The 17,155-nt window shown below is 39.1% G+C and overlaps 1 long non-coding RNA gene across 3 annotated transcripts in view; it reads right to left on the bottom strand.

Moving 5' to 3' along the window:
* Nucleotides 1-5,208: 5,208 nt before the first annotated feature.
* Nucleotides 5,209-17,155, bottom strand: part of LOC115068599 — an 85,007-nt gene continuing 73,060 nt past the window's right edge. For 2 of the 3 annotated variants that reach the window (XR_003847939.1, XR_003847937.1), the window contains 4 exons: nt 16,292-16,515; nt 9,596-9,720; nt 6,423-6,466; nt 5,209-5,467 (listed from right to left, as the gene is read on the bottom strand). This is a non-coding gene — a long non-coding RNA (uncharacterized LOC115068599). Of the gene's footprint in view, nt 5,468-6,422; nt 6,467-8,351; nt 8,517-9,595; nt 9,721-16,291; nt 16,516-17,155 lie in introns of those variants that run through there. The other variant, XR_003847938.1, reaches the window with a different exon arrangement.

Genomic DNA, 17,155 nt, shown 5'->3' with positions numbered 1-17,155 from the left:
TAAGAGATGCATCTTAGCTCTGGAAATTGTTATTGAATATGTCAATGCTGTTGTAATGAAATGCTTCTTCTATGTATATGGTTATTAAATAAATAATTTTTAAAAAATGGAAAAAAAATATCCAAAAGATTTAAACAATCTGAATCTCATCTCTGTATGAATGGACAAATAAAGTGTGTTGTGTACAGTTGTCTGCATGCTCATGGATTCCACATCCTCAGACCAAACCAACTACAGATTTAAAATACTCAGAAAATGTTGCATCTCTATTCTATGTATATGGTTATTAAATAAATAATTTTTAAAAAATGGAAAAAAAATATCCAAAAGATTTAAACAATCTGAATCTCATCTCTGTATGAATGGACAAATAAAGTGTGTTGTGTACAGTTGTCTGCATGCTCATGGATTCCACATCCTCAGACCAAACCAACTACAGATTTAAAATACTCAGAAAATGTTGCATCTCTACTGAGCATGTGCAAGTGTTTTTCTTGTCACTGTTCTTTAATCAATGCAGTATGACAACTGTTCATAAGATCTGCCTTGCAGGAGGTATTATAAATAATCTGGTGGTGATATAAGCATGCAGGAGGCTGTACCCAGGTTATATGCAAGTAATGTATCATTTTATATAAGAAGCTTACATAGTGCAGATTTTATATCTTCAAGGGTGTCCTGAAACCATTTCCTCATGGCTACAAAGGAAAAACTGTTGATAGAGTGGAACACTTTCCAGATACCAAAAGGAATGCAATATTAATCCATGCTACAATCTGAATGAAATGCCACAGTGTACTAGTAAAAGAGACACACAATGCATCACACTCTATATGATTCTATTTATATGAATCATCATATCCTAAATAAGGAAATCAATGGACACAGAGAACATTCTGGTAGTTATCAGGGTCTTATTAAAGTTACAAAAATGTTTTAGAACCAGATAAACTGAATCCCTGACTTTAAAATGGTTAGTTTATGCTGTGTAAATTTTATCTCAATTTTCTTTTAAATAATGAATCTTGGGTTTGATCAACTTAATGGAGAACCTCTCAAGTCAATGAGGACAAATCACTCAATGTTCCATTCTGTACATTTGAGTTATGATGCTCACATTTTATACAAGTGAAGATACAAGAGCTATGAGTTTGAATTTCAATGAAAACACCAGAAATTAAAGTGTCGGTCATAAAACATTAGGATGCATGGTATAACTAAAAAGAAAATAGATTAAAGATGAGGAAAAAGCCAAGCTGTGAGAAATGCACTTAAGAGGAAAACTGAATAAAGATGCTTAGAAGCAGAAGAAAAGGTGGAAGACAAAAGACAGGCCTGCTTTAAGCTGGCAGTGTCTGCTTCGGCAAACACCGCCCAGAAGTCTAGAAACTGTACCAGTGAAGGAGTCCACTAGATGTGACAACCTGGGGTTGTTCTTGGCCTCCACAAAGAGAGGTCTGGGCAGCAGAGATATAGAAGCATATTGACCCGAGTTGAAGAATAGAAGGGAGATGAGGAAATAGAGTGTTTGGCTAGTATGGAATTGGGCTATAAAGAAGGAATGGGGTTAAAAACTTAAACAGTGCTTATTGTTTCATGAAAAATGTTCTTAAAAGGACATTTGCTAACAGTGAGATGTTGCTGCTGAGAGTGAGAATGAGGAGCAGAGTCCTTAATAAGCCAAGAGGTAATGAGATCCAGGAGCCAAGAGGGGAAGGCTTCCTCAGAAGGAGGAGAAACTTCCCTCATGGATGGAGAATTTGATGCAGAAGCATTGAGTTGGCAGGTTTTGTGGTGGGAAGATGAGTGAGTTCATTTCCAATGATTTCTATTTTCTCAATGAAGTATGAGTCGAGGTTATCAGTGGGAGGAGGATGTGTGGGAGGTTTGAGGAAAAGGAGATGATATGGTACAGTCATCTCCTAGAGATGAAAAAATAGGATTCCTGAGCAGTGGTGAGTGCCAGTTAGGGGTTTCTGAGTTCTGAATCAGTTGTCTTAGCTTTGTGATTTTTCTCCAAAAAAGTGCTGCTTGGTTTGGAGCAAAGGGAAAAATAAGAACTCTGAAGCCTTAGACCAGCTTTTATGATTCACCCTAGGCCTTTCACATTCTCCCCACTAGCTGCCCACAAGCTGCTGGGCACTGAACAGCTTAACGTGCTTGTCTGTTAAATATAGAAGAGAAGAAGCACAGCCCTGAGATAGTTTGTGCCTGCACAGCTTCCAGAGGCAACAAGTTTATGCCTAAGTCTTTGGGGCTCAGCTTGCCCAATGTGTCCAGTAGAAAACTCAGTATTATAATGACACTCACACTAATCATGTGTTGCCGTGGAAATTACCACGATAAAAAGCCTAAGATGCAGCCCCACTAGTTCAGACATGTGAGGCACATCTGAAATAATACATCCAGTACAAAGAAATGAAGTTGTGATTCTTCCCAATCTATCTTAATTTGTGTCAACGTAACTTCCAAATAAGGGGAGTCCAAATTAATTACCTGATAGTATGTTTTGATCATATTTAGACCCTTCTCCATCTGCACCCCTCTTTATAGCCCCCCTGCTGGATTTCATGTTCTCTGTCATATATAAGTCCAAGTTTGTGTCCCCAAATGTCCATCCAGTGGAGCCTCGCTAACCTATCTAGTGTCACACCCTTACAGAAAACTGACTCTCTATCTCCCAGTAGTTGCTGGTTGCCAAGAGTTCCTCAGCTGAGGCTGGAGCTTCTTCCCCACTTCTAGTCTGGGTTTTTGTTGACTAAAGCTTGTGTGGGTCTTGTGCATGCTGTCATCATGCACAATGCACTAAGCTCATATGAAAAACTTCCCAGCTGTCTGGAATGCTCTGTTTCCTGTGGTCATCCACCACCTCTGACTCCTCTACCTTCCAACCCCTTAAATGGACATCTTGAAGATAAGAAGGTGTGCTTTTAATGCAAACAAGGTTGATGTGTCTTCTATCACTCTTGTTTCTTCCTCACCAATTCCTCTATATTATAAATTTTCTGTCCTTTATTTCTTCTCCATTTCCCATATTTTTTCCTAACCACTGATGATATTAAGGGCTTGTTTAGAACTAATGAGAGTAATCATGGGTTTTAGTTTTACTGATTCTTTTCCTTGCATGAAGATTTAGGTAGCCTACAGCAGAGACTTGAAATGTGGATTTGTGTTCCCTGGTTTCAAATGACAGTAAGTCAGAAAGTAATTGCATTTGTAAAACCAAAGATACCTCTATTTCTCTCTGTCTCACTCTTGCTTGCTCTCCCTCCCTCCCTCCCTCCCTTCCTCCCTCCCCACTTCCTCCCTCCTTTCTTTCTCCCACCTACCCCTTGAAGTAGAAAAATAAAAAGGGTTTTAATTTTTTTTAATTTTATTACATGTTGTATGAGTATGCTGCTTGCATGTGTTTAAGTGCACCTGTGACATGCAATGCCCGAGGAGGCCAGAATAGGGCATCGGATCCCCCAGAATTGAAGTTACAGATGGTTGTTAGCTGCCATGTGGGTGCTGGGAATTGAACCCTGGTCTTCTGCAAGAGCAGCCAGTGCTCTTAACTGCTGAGTCATCTCTCCAGTCCCCCCAAAATTAAAAGTTTATCTATTTATACTGTACCTTATGATGTTTTGATGCATTTACATTGTGGGATACCTGAATCAATCTGATTTCCCTTATCTTTTAATAACCCCTGTGTCATCCTCATTGCCAAGTGCAGGAGGCAGGGTGAGAAATAAGACAAGGAAAAAGACAGCGACCAGATCTTCTGCAACACATTGTCAGCATGAGAAAAAATTCAGTTTCATCTGAGAGGGCCAGATCCACAAAGAGCAAGTCAGACAAGACCAGAAAGCACCACGACAGTACTGGCTGGAGATCTCGCACGATAGCCAGGTGGTACAAGCTGAGCTCTTCCTGTCAGGGAGCCATCTTCAGGGAATCTGTCTGTGACTCAGGGACCTCACCAGCAATGACGTGTGGGGAAAACAAAGAATTACAGTAAAGAAAATTATCACCCAGAATGTGGTGGTGGCAGAAGCACTTGCTGGCACCTGGATCAGGAAACCTCATCCATTCACCTTCTCAACTGTTATATGGGAAGCACCTACTCTACACAAATCATGATCCTTAAATAAGCATTCTCTCCCAAAGTTTCATAACCTCATATTTAGATTGTTCCTAACTGTCCTTTGTAATTGCTCCCTGGTCCTGTCTGTCCTACACACAAAGGCCAGGAAATTCCTCCTCCTACATAAGAGTGGTAGTAAGTACAGGTTCTGGAATTAGACTTCCTGGATTCAAATCCTCACTCTACAACTTATTGATCCTGTGATCTCAGGCAAATTATCCAATCTTCCTCAGTCCCAGCGTATCAGTCAACTTGGGCTGCATGGGAGAAACAAATGTCACCAAAATTGTCATAGTTTTAACAATTAATATTTATGCATTGTTCACATAAGAAGCTCATTATGAGTCAGCAGCTGTATGCTATAAACTCCTTACCCTGTGACTATATTAGTTTGTTTCCTATTGCTATGATAAAACACTCACCAAAACCAACTTGGGGAGGAAAGGATTTATTTCATCTTACAAATCCCAAGTCAAATACATCACTGAGAGAAGCCAAGGCAGGAGCCTGGAGGGAGGAATTGAAACAGAGACCATATAGGAACACTGTTTACTGGCTTGCTTCCTCTGTCTTGCTCTATACAGCCCAGGCCCAACTACCTAGGTATGGCCCAACCACACTGGACTGGGCCCTCTTACATAAATCAGTAATTAATAAAATGCCCCACAGACATGACCACAGGCAAATCCAATGGAAGAAATTCCTCAATTGAGGCTCCCTCTTCCCATATGACTCTAGTTTGTGTCAAGTTGACAAAAACCAACCAACACAACAGACTTTTGTCAACTTGACACACATCGCTACAAGCCAAACCATTTTTCATTTTTTGTCCCAACAGCTAATGTTAATATCACAATATAAAACACAGTCTAACTTTTAAAAGTCTCACTGTTTTTTAAAAATTCCAACAATTTAGAAGTTCAATATGTCTTTAAAAGTCTCTCAATTGTGGGCCCCCTATAAAATAAAAAGTAAATTACATACTTCTTATTCCAAGTGAGAAAAACCAGGGCACAGTTACAATCAGATCAAATCAAAATTAAAATCCAACAGTATTAAAGGCTCAATGTTCAATACCTGGGTCTCAACTCGGCATCTTCTGAGCTCCAAAGGGTTTGAACAATCCCACTTCTCTGGCTCTGCCATCCACAGCACACACAACTTGTCTAGGAGGCTCAAGTCAGCACCACTCCTTGTCCTGGGTGGTCCTCCCACAGTCCTAGCATCTCCAGTATGCTGGGATCTCCACTTCACCTGTGGCCACACCTTCACCAGTGGATTCTCCTGGCCTTTCACAGTGCCAAGACTCAGATGCTCTCCATGGCCCCTTCAATACTGCAACTTTCATGTCACCCAAATCAGTACACATGGGAGATTCTTACACATTACCTAGTTCAGCTGCCAGCTTAAGATTCAGACTTAGCCCCCTATGGACCATAACTTTCTGAGCCTAAGGAAATACTTCCCAAAAGATTTCTCCTCAATGATACTGGTCTCTTATTAATCATAGCTGATTTTTCAGCTCCAGCTAACCAGCATCGATTGTCCTAGTAAAGCAAAGGTTTCACTTCAGTACTGCTGGTCTCTTGTTAATCATAGATGATTCTTCAATCCCAACTGACTAGAAACCACAGGTTCTTAATTCAAATATATTACACAAATGGCCCTGGTAGAGTCTTTGCTTCCATCTGAAACTTCACAAACCAGGCCTCCATCATCTACATTGCTCAGCATTCCTATCTTCCAGGCTTCCATAACAGCTCATTAAGCTCTGAACACTCAAAGGCTTTTCCAGCCCAAAGCTCCAAAATCCTCCACTTTCCTCCCACTAAACAGTTCAAGGCATAAAAATTACATGGTTAGGTCCATCACAGCAGCACCCACTCTCTTGTACCATTTTCTGTTCTAATTTGCTTTCTGTTGCTGTGATAGACACCATAGCCAAAGTCAACTTAGGGAGTAATGGGTTTATTTGGCTTACAGGTTACAGACCATCATTGAGGGAGACCAAGGCAAGAAGCCAAGACAGGAACTCAAGGCAGGAACTGAAGCAGAGACGAGGTAAGAATGCTACTGATTGGCTTGCTTCCAGTGGCTTGCTCAGCTACATACAGCCAGGCCCACCTACCTAGGAATAGCACCACCACCCACCGTGGACTGAGCGCTCCTACATCAATTATCAATTAAGAAAATGCCTCACAGACATGACCACAGGCCATTCTGGTGGAGAAAATTCCTCAATTAAGGTTCTTTCTTCCCAATGACTCCAGTCTGTGTCAAGTTGACAAACACTTACCAGCATAGTGAAGATTAAAGATGCAGTCTCTCTCTGGAGCACACCTGTGGCACAGAAAACCATGTTGGGCTATTAAAGCTTTTACTTGGAAATGTCACCTTTCATTCATATTTCATTCATGAATACAAAGAAACAGGACTGAGACAAAGGGTGAGGAAGAAAGAAGAAAGTGAGCTGACAATATAATCAACAATACCTAGATTTCTAGTCCACAAAATTACTTACTATAGCTTGTATTAATGCTCCCCCTCTCATATAAGTGTTGAGCCCAGAAAAACCCAAATACTATTTTTCGTTTTCTACCAAATGGTTAAGTTCGTTATGTCATATGGAAACTGGCTGTCCTAGTTTGTTCTTCATTGCTGTGACAAAATACTCTGACCACCAACTTGGGGAGGAAATGGTTTATTTATCTTTCATATCCCAGGTCACAGTTCATCCGGGAGCCCAAAGTAGGAACTCAAGGCAGGAATCTGGAGGCAGGAGCTGGAGCATAGGCCATGGAGGAACGCTGCTTACTGGCTTGTTACCCTGGTCCCTGCTCAGCCTGCTTTTTTACGCAATACAGTCCCACCTGCCCAGGGGTGGTACCACCCACAGTGGGCTGGGTCCTCCCACATCACTCATCAAGAAGATGCCCCTCAGACATGGCCACAGGCCAGTCCAATAGAGGCAATTCCCCAACTGAGGCTCCCTCAACCCAGGTTCTTGCCCTGAGTTCCTACCTTGGGCTCCCTGATGAACTGCGACCTGAGAGTTGTAAGCTAAATAAACCCTTTCCTCCCCCAAGTTGGTAGTGGTCAGAGTATTTTGTCACAGCAATGAAGAACAAACTAAGACACTGGCTTAATAAATATATAGTAGTGGATCTACCCAGGCAAGATAGTGCTTTCTAAGAAGCAGAAAATGTAATGCTGGAAAAATGTAATTAAGACAGTAAGCTTAGATCTCATTTTTACCCTGATATTGGTATGTGGGTGAAAACTACTTGAGAATCTTCATCTTCAATGGATATGCCCACACCTCCTCACAATTCCAAATACTTTTATAGTTTAATATCTGTGCTTTAATACTTCTAAGAATGGCATCATTAAAGCTAATTCATTTATGAAGACAATGAGTTAAAAACTAGCAATGATGGCTGAGAGATCGTTCAGCAGTTAAGGAAACTTATAGTTCTTGCAGAAGATCTGCATCCAGATTGAACAGCTCACAGAAACTGCCTATAACTCTAGCTCCAGGAGATTCAATGCCTTCTTCTGGCCTCTACGGGCACCAACACATATGCGGTGCACATAAACTCCTACAGGCATACACACATGCATATAAATAAGAAATAAGACTGGAGAATTGGCTCACTGGTTAAAAGCACTGATTGCTCTTGCAGAAGACTGGGGTTCTGTCCCCAGCACTCACATGGTGGCTAACAACCATCTGCAACTCCATTTCCAGGGGATCTTATACCCTCTTCTGACCTCTGCAGGCATTGCACGACACCAGTGCACTTACATGCAGGCAATATACTCATACACATAAAATAAAAATAATAAATAAAATATTTTTAAAAAATAAAGTATCAGTGACACACAGAAGAATAAAAAACATCAAATGAGCTGCAGTAACTATTGCAACAAACAATCCCAATGCCTAAGGACTGAGCTATGGATCGGTGATGGAGGGCTTGCCTTACTTTGCATACATTAGACTTTGGGTTTGAGCCTCAGCACAACAACAAAATAGTCTCAGTGACTTAACACGATAAATTTTTATTTCTTTATCTCATCCTTCTCCGTGTCCATATATCTGTGGGATAGGGAAAAAAAGCATAGAGTCTTGCTTGAGAAAGTCTTGTGGATGGGAAAAGCTTTGTATCCCTTCCACCTCACATGCATCAATCACAGTTCAGGCACAAGGTGAATTTACCTGCAAAGAAGGCTGGGAAATATAGTCTGTCCATGTGTCCCACAGAAAACAGTTTGAAAAGCAGACAGCCAGTCTACATCACAGTGGCCTAGACTTCCTAGATAGGTGACCTTCTTGATTCAGTATGCAAGCCTTAAAGCTAAGAGTTCAAATCTGTAAGTTTACAGAAACCTGAAATACAATATGTTTTGCATATTTAGCCTCCTGTGCCATGTACCTTTGGAGTAACCAGGGTCAGATTTGATGCTAAAAGCACCAGTTCTGATACAAAGTGTAGAACCATTCTGTTAAAAACTAAGGAGTTTGGGGGCTAGAGAGATGGCTCAGCGGTTAAGAGCACCGACTGCTTTTGCAGAGGACCTGGGTTCAATTCCCAGCACCCACATGGTGGCTATGAACCGCCCTTAACTCCAGTTCCAGGGGAATCCGAAGTCCTCCTCTGACCTCCGTAGCATTGCAAGACACGGGTGCACTCACATACATGCAGACAATACACTCATACACATGAAATAAAAGTAAAATAAAAATTTAAAAATTAAAAAAAAAAAAACCTAAGGAGTTTGATCCCTGGATTGGGCTACTAGGTAAAACAGAGCAATAGCCATTCAAACAGTAAACATACCCGGAATAATACACAGACCAGAGCAACATCATCTAGTGCTTTGTGCAAACTCAGAAACTCTTTCTGCAGAGGTTCACATAATGGGGGGCGGGGGAGGATATGTACACAAGGAATTAAACCAAGTCAAATGTTTTGGACTATGCTTGACTACCTGTCTTAATAAGGATTAAGATGCATTCATAAGATTTTCCTGCCCTCAAAGTCAATAATTGTTGGAAAATTGTCAGGCCCAAGATGGATGACATCATGCAGGGCAAACGAAGATCATTTCCTTCTCCACTGATTGGCGCTGGGGATTTGTTTATACCTCCACTGCCTGGGCCTTGCAAGTAACCAGATATTGCAGGTTGGGTAAAGACTTTCCATTTGCATCAGTGGACAATGAGTGAAGCCAACAGGAAGCCCAGTGATTCAGATAACATGTTTTAATTGAAATCAATACCAACGCAAGCAGAGCTGCTCCGTAAGGCAGTGCTATGCTCTGATGAATATTTTCATAGTCTCTGCCAGTGACAACTGTTATCAAGGATGAACTAATAACTTCAACGGTGACTCACTGTGCTTTCTAGGAGGAAGGAAAAAACTCATTGAACCAGTGCAAGTTTTCAATTAGGAAAAACAAATTTACTTTTTTGAGGTTTCTATCATGCTTTAGTCTTTGACTCAAGTTCAATTCCAGTTTGAGGTTCCAAATCCAGTGCTCTTCTGATAGTCTTCTGTACCTTTCCATTTCACTCACAACCCAGATTACATCTGCTCAAAAAAGATAATAATTATGATAATTAATGATAATTAACAAATACTGGGCATATTTCAACTACTAAACCATATTTTACCTGAGGTTCAGCAAAATCAGCAAACTTTGTTTATAATAGATCAGACTGAAAATCCTGTAGGCTTTGTGGGCCTTGCTGTCTGAATTGTAGCCCTTCAGCTCTGCTGATGTAATCAGAAGGAAAGATAAGTAACACATATTAAATAGATAGCTCTTTGTCTCAATAAATCTTTATTTACAAAACAAAGAGCAGGTTAAATCTGGTCCACAGAACCCAGTTTTAGACTTCACACGTGTTACTACATAACCCTGACTAAAGAATGTGTTATTTTCTTATTTTACATATGGATTTATTTATGTGACATACTACAGGCTTCTCCTGTTAATACTGAGTCAAGTGTATATAATAACAAACTAATGTCTAACATCGAAAGAAACTACTTTTTCTGTTTTGCCATTTTACTCTCTGATGAAGAAAGACGCAAGAAAGCCTAGAAAATAGAAAAAAGATTGACTCTAAGGTGGGAAAGTTTACAAATGCAATTAATTGCTAGCTTTAAGTGTTGCCTAACTTTGACCTCTTGGTGACCTAAATGTTTCCTGATGCAGGGTACATAAGAAGTCAGATACCACCTAAACAGGCACCATCATGAAATGCAAACTCCTGAAGCAAAATTTTCCCCTGTGATTCATGAAGCTTCCGATTTACATAAAAGATCAGGAAGCAAACCAAATGTGAAAGCTGTTTGGGAATTAACTTTATTTCTTGCAAATAGCATGTGTATAATATCCATTTGTTCAAAGCCCACGAGATTAAGGAATATGTCTATTTCTCTGAAGAATCTTACACAACACCTAACTCAAGGAAGTTTTTGAGAAATATTTGTGCCTTTTCCTTATAGAACATGAATAACAGGTGTAAGACATTGTCCCTGCTTTTCTGGCAGATTTTCTAGTAGAAAGGAAGAGAAATAAAAATATTCTATTTTTCCCAGTGCTGTTGCTCACACTCAAAATAGAATTAAAATGTGCTTAGTTGTTCAGAAAAGCAACATGGCATCAAAGCTAGATCTTGGAACACGAATGGGATTCTCCTAGTGGAGATGTTAGATAAAGAGTCTTTCTGGAAAAAAAGCCCCGATGAGCACAGAGTAGAGGAAAAGATGAGGCATCTACAGAAATAGAAGTCCTGGGTTTGATGAAAGCATTGAGTGTGAGAGGAACAGTCAAAGAGCAAACTGGAAAATCACATTGAGAGAAAGAATGACAACTCATCACAGGAAGGGTTTGAAAAAAATTATAAAAGGAAATACATTTGCAAAAAAAAAGAAGTTAAAAGAAAATGTGATAACTTTAATAGAAAAGTTGTAGTGATAAGGTAGAAGTGGAATATGTGTTATAATTATTTTTAAAGTTGTTTTATTTATGTGGGTTTATATCTGTTGTAATTTAACTCAGTGCATCCTATATTTGGAAGTTCTATAACTTCGTGCGGTAGGAACTGAATCTATTGTTTCTCATCATTATATTTCTAAAATCTAGTGTAGTACTTGATATATGAAAGATGTGAAATCAATGTTTAAAGAAATTAATCAAGTAACATCTTCCTTCACATTTGTAAAACTGAGTATGTATTTTGTTTGCTCCCTGGTTTAAGTAAATATGAACCAGCTATTTCAAAGACAAACAGTAAATGCACAAATGTCTTATTTAAAAACACAGCAAAACAATAAACAATAATTTGTCTTAATTTTAGCATTGATTCTTAGAAGAATCGAGTAAACCCTGGTTCTTTAAAATCAGGGTCCTTCAAAGTCAGCCATATTTAAGAAGTGCATATAGTTCATTATTTCTTGTGGCTACAAATAACTAACTATGGGGGAAAAATCATCTGCTGAAATCATATGTTTAAATCAAAATAAAAGCTAACTATATCTTAACTTTTCTCCTACTCTACCACAATTACCTACTGCTGTCTGACCTGTTCTGTTCCAGTTATGTTCCAGAGGTTCAAGTATGATCACGGTTTTAGCGTTTTGTAAGCTGAAATGCATGGGTTTTTCATATAAAATTTAGAGATTTACAAAGTCTTACTCACCACATCCTAGTGAGTGTATTATAGCAACAGAAAGTAAATTATGGACTGTAGTGAGAAAGGTTTTCATGGTAATTCCAATGTCTCTCTGAGCTAGTCTTTGGGGTCTAGTCAGAGGGAAGAACCACTCCCCACATTCCCTAATCACTGAAGCTAAAGCAGGATTTGCTTGCCAAGTAGGCAAAGCATAATCTTCAGAGACACCCTTGCCTCAGAGTAAGATGATGAAACCCCCAGATGGTGGCTGTTATTTCCATATGGCAAAGAAACAAGTATAGTGTCAATTGGTAAATGAAACTGAAGCATAAGAGCACAGTACAACCCCCACAATAAAGGCAGGGTCGATTTTATTTTCATTTTCTTCTTCTTTATCTTTATTTCTCTTGCTGTTATTGTTTACTTAAATAAACATTTCCTGGTGGTCATGTTTACAGTGATGATAGAAGATCATCCCACTGTACTACACGCATCAGCTAGCTCCTGAAGGTTGTTACTGTGACTCTGTCTCAGCAGAGTGGCTTCCAAAAGTGGAGGTGGAAATTAAATAGCATTTACATAGCAGAGCTTTAGAGATAATTAGTAATCTGTCACATGGCCATTCAGAGCAAGGTCAACAGAAGGAGTCATACAAACGTCATATGATAACCAGCTGTTTAATGGACTATGTGAAATGAGTGGGTGGTCTGTGCTCGCTCTGGCCAGGTACTGGTTTCCATATTCCCAGGCTCAGGGAGGGTCTGGAGTTCAGCCAGACAGAGCCATACATGCAGTGCTTACGAGGTAGAGCTTCATTGTGGACAAAGGCTGGAGCTCCTTCTGTACAAGTCAAGTCACTCATAAAGCTGTAGAAGTATGCTGTCTCTAAAGCAGTGCTTTAATTGAGTTATGCCAGTTGCTAACATTTTTCAACTTGAATAATTTTTCCACTTCTTTGACAATATTCTGTGAAAGGGACCAGGAAGAGTCACACTAATCCCGAGCTCAATGGGACATTTGAATCAAAGGACAGGGATGGCTCATTGTTCCACTAAGAGGAAAAATTGGAAATGGACTTCCATCCATGAGAAATGCTCTGGAGTGGCCTAACGCCACCAGAATTCACTGGTTTACTTGGTAGAACTCAGTCCTCTCCAGCAGTGATGTTTTCATCTCTCTCTCATTCCAGTGAATTCATGACAATGTCCACTTTAGCCCTTTCTTCAGCAATATAAATCATTCTATGTTCAGGTTAAACAATAGTTAAATAAGCAGAGAAGAGCAAAAAGTTATGTCATGTAATGTTAAGATTTACTAGCTTAAATTTTAGTGCTGGTTTGTATATATTCAATTCAGTAGATTTTTATTACAGGCCTACTCAGTTCTCTTCTAGAAACTTCACACCTATACCCCAGGCTGCATCTAAATAGGACCCAGTCATAGATATATTAATGTGATTGTTGATCTTGGTTGTCAATTTGACTGGATCTGGAGTCAACTAAGAGACAAGCCGTTGGGCACATCTGTGAGCAATTTTCTGGATCAGTTTAATTGAAGTGGAAAGGCCCATACTGAATGTGGGTGGCATCGTTGCTGACAGCCCAGATAAAAAGAAGTCTGAAAAAAGAAAAAAACTTTTGCTTTTTTCCTGCTTAACTTCACATTGTCCTGGCAAGTTTATCTGCCCATTGGCATCTCACTGCCACTGCCATCCTTCTCTGACATTAGAACCCAGCTTCCTCCAACATGGACTGAAGACCAGTGGCTCAGAACCACACTGGGACTGCTTAGACATCCTATCTCATGGACTAAGAAGCTACTGGTTCTTAGAATTCCCAGTGTGAGGACAGTCATTGGAGGACTACCCACACTATATCATGTCAGCCTATCTAATAAATCTTCTCTTAAAGATATATTAATTCTACCAGTCTGTTCCTTCAGAGAACCCTGACAAACACACAGAGACACAAACCAAATTCTTTAGGTTAGAAATTGGTAAAGTTTTCTTTCAGAAAGTCAGATAGTAAATGTTATCTTCGTGTATCATATTGTAGTTTCTGTCATAGTTACTCAAATCTGGAATTGAAGTGCAAAAGAGCCACGTACTATTGACATCAATGAATGGGTGAGCATATATTTCATTAGAATTTAACTTTAATGCATACAGCAGACCTATGGAATATAATTTGCTGACCTCTGTTATAGAATATATGAAACCAACTAAAAACCAGATGAAGAGAATGGAAGGAAGCACCAAGGTTTACTAACTGTAATCTGATTTGCCCCAGTCACTGCTATGGGTGTATTAGTGAATACCCTAAGCTATATGCAGAAGCAGCTTCACTGTCAAAGTTTTGGGGTTTTTTTCATTTTTTTTGGACTTTTTGAGACAGGGTCTCCCTGTAGCCCCAGCTGTCCTAGAAATCACTATATAGAGCAGGCTGGCCTTGAACTCACAGAGATCCATCTGCCTCCACCTCCTGAGTGCTGGGATTAAAGGCATGCACCACCATGCCCCAATCAAAGTATTTTAATTCATGACTTATGCTTCATCTACTTCCAAAAAAGACTACAAAGTAGCTATTGTTGAGAATATACATATAATGACTTGCCTGTATGGTAAGACTGAAGAGATTCCTCCAGCCAATGCCATTCTGGGTAGAATTATATGTTATTCATTAGAAATTCATCTGAGATACAAGTCATGTTCCCCTAATAGTTAAGATGGCCTGAACTAAGTTTGAACAGACCAAACTAGCAAGGAAAGAGAGCTCCCTGGGGGAATGTCCTATGTAAATCACAACCCAGCATAGAAAACACTGTGAAGATGTAACACAAGCTGAATTCAGACTTACTGTCAAATCAGAGCATCATTTATCACTGAATGGAAAGAAGGGAAATAAAGGAGAGAAATGAAAATGACCATTGCAACACATCATTAATGTGCTACAACTGAGTTGTCTATTTGTTTTCCCATTTTCTATGCGTATCCATATCCTTCTTTCCAACAAATTTTATCAGATGCATTTGAGGTCTGCAGTGTGATGCTATGGGCTGCAGAGCAACAGTAAATGGTTATGGAAGTGATGCAGATTAATGCATATGCTTTTTAAAACAAAAACTCTTACTATAATATAATTTAACTAGGCTTAGTTCTCACACCTAAAATTAAATATCTAGACATTTTCATCCTGCATGTCTACAACTTTGTTTACTTGGCCTATATATCCTTATTTTCCCCCTCTCAACCTGTCCGTGGTACAGGACGTGTTTTATTCTCTCTCCCTATAGTCGACCTTTTCCTTTTAGATTCCATTTATATGGCAGATAATGTATATTCCTTTCTTTCTGTGTCTGGCTTCTCTCCCTCAGCAATAATGTTCACTCATTTCATGGCAAATGGTAAAGTTTCTTTAATGCTGAATAATATTCCATTGTGCATATACAATACATTTTCTTTATCTGTTTATCTTTTCATCAAAAGACACAAGTTGTTTCCATATCGTGGCTACCTGAGTACCTGTGTAATAGGAATGCAGCATTCTATGGCAATCCTGTTTTTAATTTCTCCAAGAACATGTTTTTATGATGGCTGAACCAATCTACATTCCCATCAATAGTGTACCTCGGTTCTTTATTCCTCTACATTCATACCCAATTGTCATAGCTTGTCTTTTTTTTATAATGGCCATCTATGATGGTTTATATAGACTGTCGCCATGACAGAATCTGCAGTCACCCTGGAGACAAACATGTGTGCTTTCTCATTTTATTGATTGTTTCCTCTGCTATAAAGAAGGTTTTAAGTTCAATATAGTCTCATCAATTTATTTTTACTTCTATAATCTGAACTTCTGATCTGATACTGAAAGAATCATTATCAAGGCCAATGTCACAGAGATTTTCTCGTTTTCTTCTGATGTTTTATGAGTTCAAATCTTATTCTACTTAATGTTTTCAGTCTTCCAAAATAAGTATGTTTGCTACATATTAGAGAAGAAAAAGTTGAAAACGCACTTATTTGCACAACAGAAGGCTTAGGGATTGGAACTTTAACCTAGATCTCTCTATTTCAGACTGTGACTTTCTGTTGACTATCATTTATTCCTTACAGAATATAAAGGTTTTGCCCATCTCAATTTTGCTCATCTGTTTAACTTCTTACTTCCTTTTAATTCCATTTAACAAAGGAATGTTCTTATTCTCAACTTATTATTAGACCAAATATTGACAATATAACCTTTAAAAACCCCAGTTCTATAGTTACTATATAGTTCTACATGTTGAAGTTTATTGAGCCACCAGAAATAAAAGAAAAGGCATTGGTCAAAAATTGCATCTTTTCTCATTTCTCACTGTTTTAACTAGGCCTAGATTTCAAATGTTCCATAATTCTCATGAATTTAGCTACAAATAAGGTAGAGAAAGAGGAGGAAGAAGAAGAGGTGGAGGAGGAAGAACTAACAGCAAATACTTACACAGCAGCTGTTGCCATCATTTGATCATTTTCTGATGCTCCTATGAGAGGGTGCTATTAGATCTTCATTTTATGGAAATCATCAGTAGAATAATTTGCTCTAGGTCCTGTAGCTAGTAAGCAGCTGAGTTGGGATCCAAATCCATTTCTTAAGGAAAACTCACAAAAGATAGTGTGCCTCCTTGTTGGCAAGTGGCAATAAGGTAAGGCTCTTCTTTCCTGTAACTATTGAAAGGAAATATGAGCCCCCAGAAATGAACCTAAGGAAAAACCTAAGGCTTTCTCACTCCAGCCTACACATTATTTCAAAATCCTGTAGGACTGGGGAGATTGTTCAGTGGTTAAGAGCATTCACTGCTCTTGTAGGGGATCAGGATTTGGCTCTGGGTATCCACATGGTGGCTCACATCCATCTGTACCTCCAGATCAAGGGGATCTGATACCCTCTTCTAGCCTCTGTGGGCAACTGTAGTCACATGCACATACCCATATACAGACGTAGACAGATAAGGAGCTCAGAAAGTGGCCAACTCTGACTAGTAATAATCAGATATATAGATATTAGAAACACATGTGCATCTTAGTGTCAATTTTATTAAAAATGAATTTTTCTGTATGAAACTGTATTTTAATAATGAAGTGGAGATCTTTTTTAAAGTATGAAACCTCATTTGATTTTATGTCTTATAGGGTTTATATGGAGTGCAGTATTGTATAACTGTACCGATTCAACTGTAGACCTAAAGGTTTGCAGCCAGTTTTGAAAGAGATGCATCTTAGCTCTGGAAATTGTTGTTAAGTGTGTCAGTGCTGTTGTAATGAGGTGCTTCTTCTAATTATATGGTTATTGGATAAATAATTTTAA

The sequence above is a fragment of the Nannospalax galili genome, unplaced genomic scaffold (genome assembly GCF_000622305.1).
Source record: "Nannospalax galili isolate Female #2095 unplaced genomic scaffold, S.galili_v1.0 scaffold191, whole genome shotgun sequence".
In the NCBI taxonomy this organism is placed as follows: Eukaryota; Metazoa; Chordata; class Mammalia; order Rodentia; family Spalacidae; genus Nannospalax; species Nannospalax galili.
This window is presented reverse-complemented; position numbering and strand designations above follow the sequence as displayed.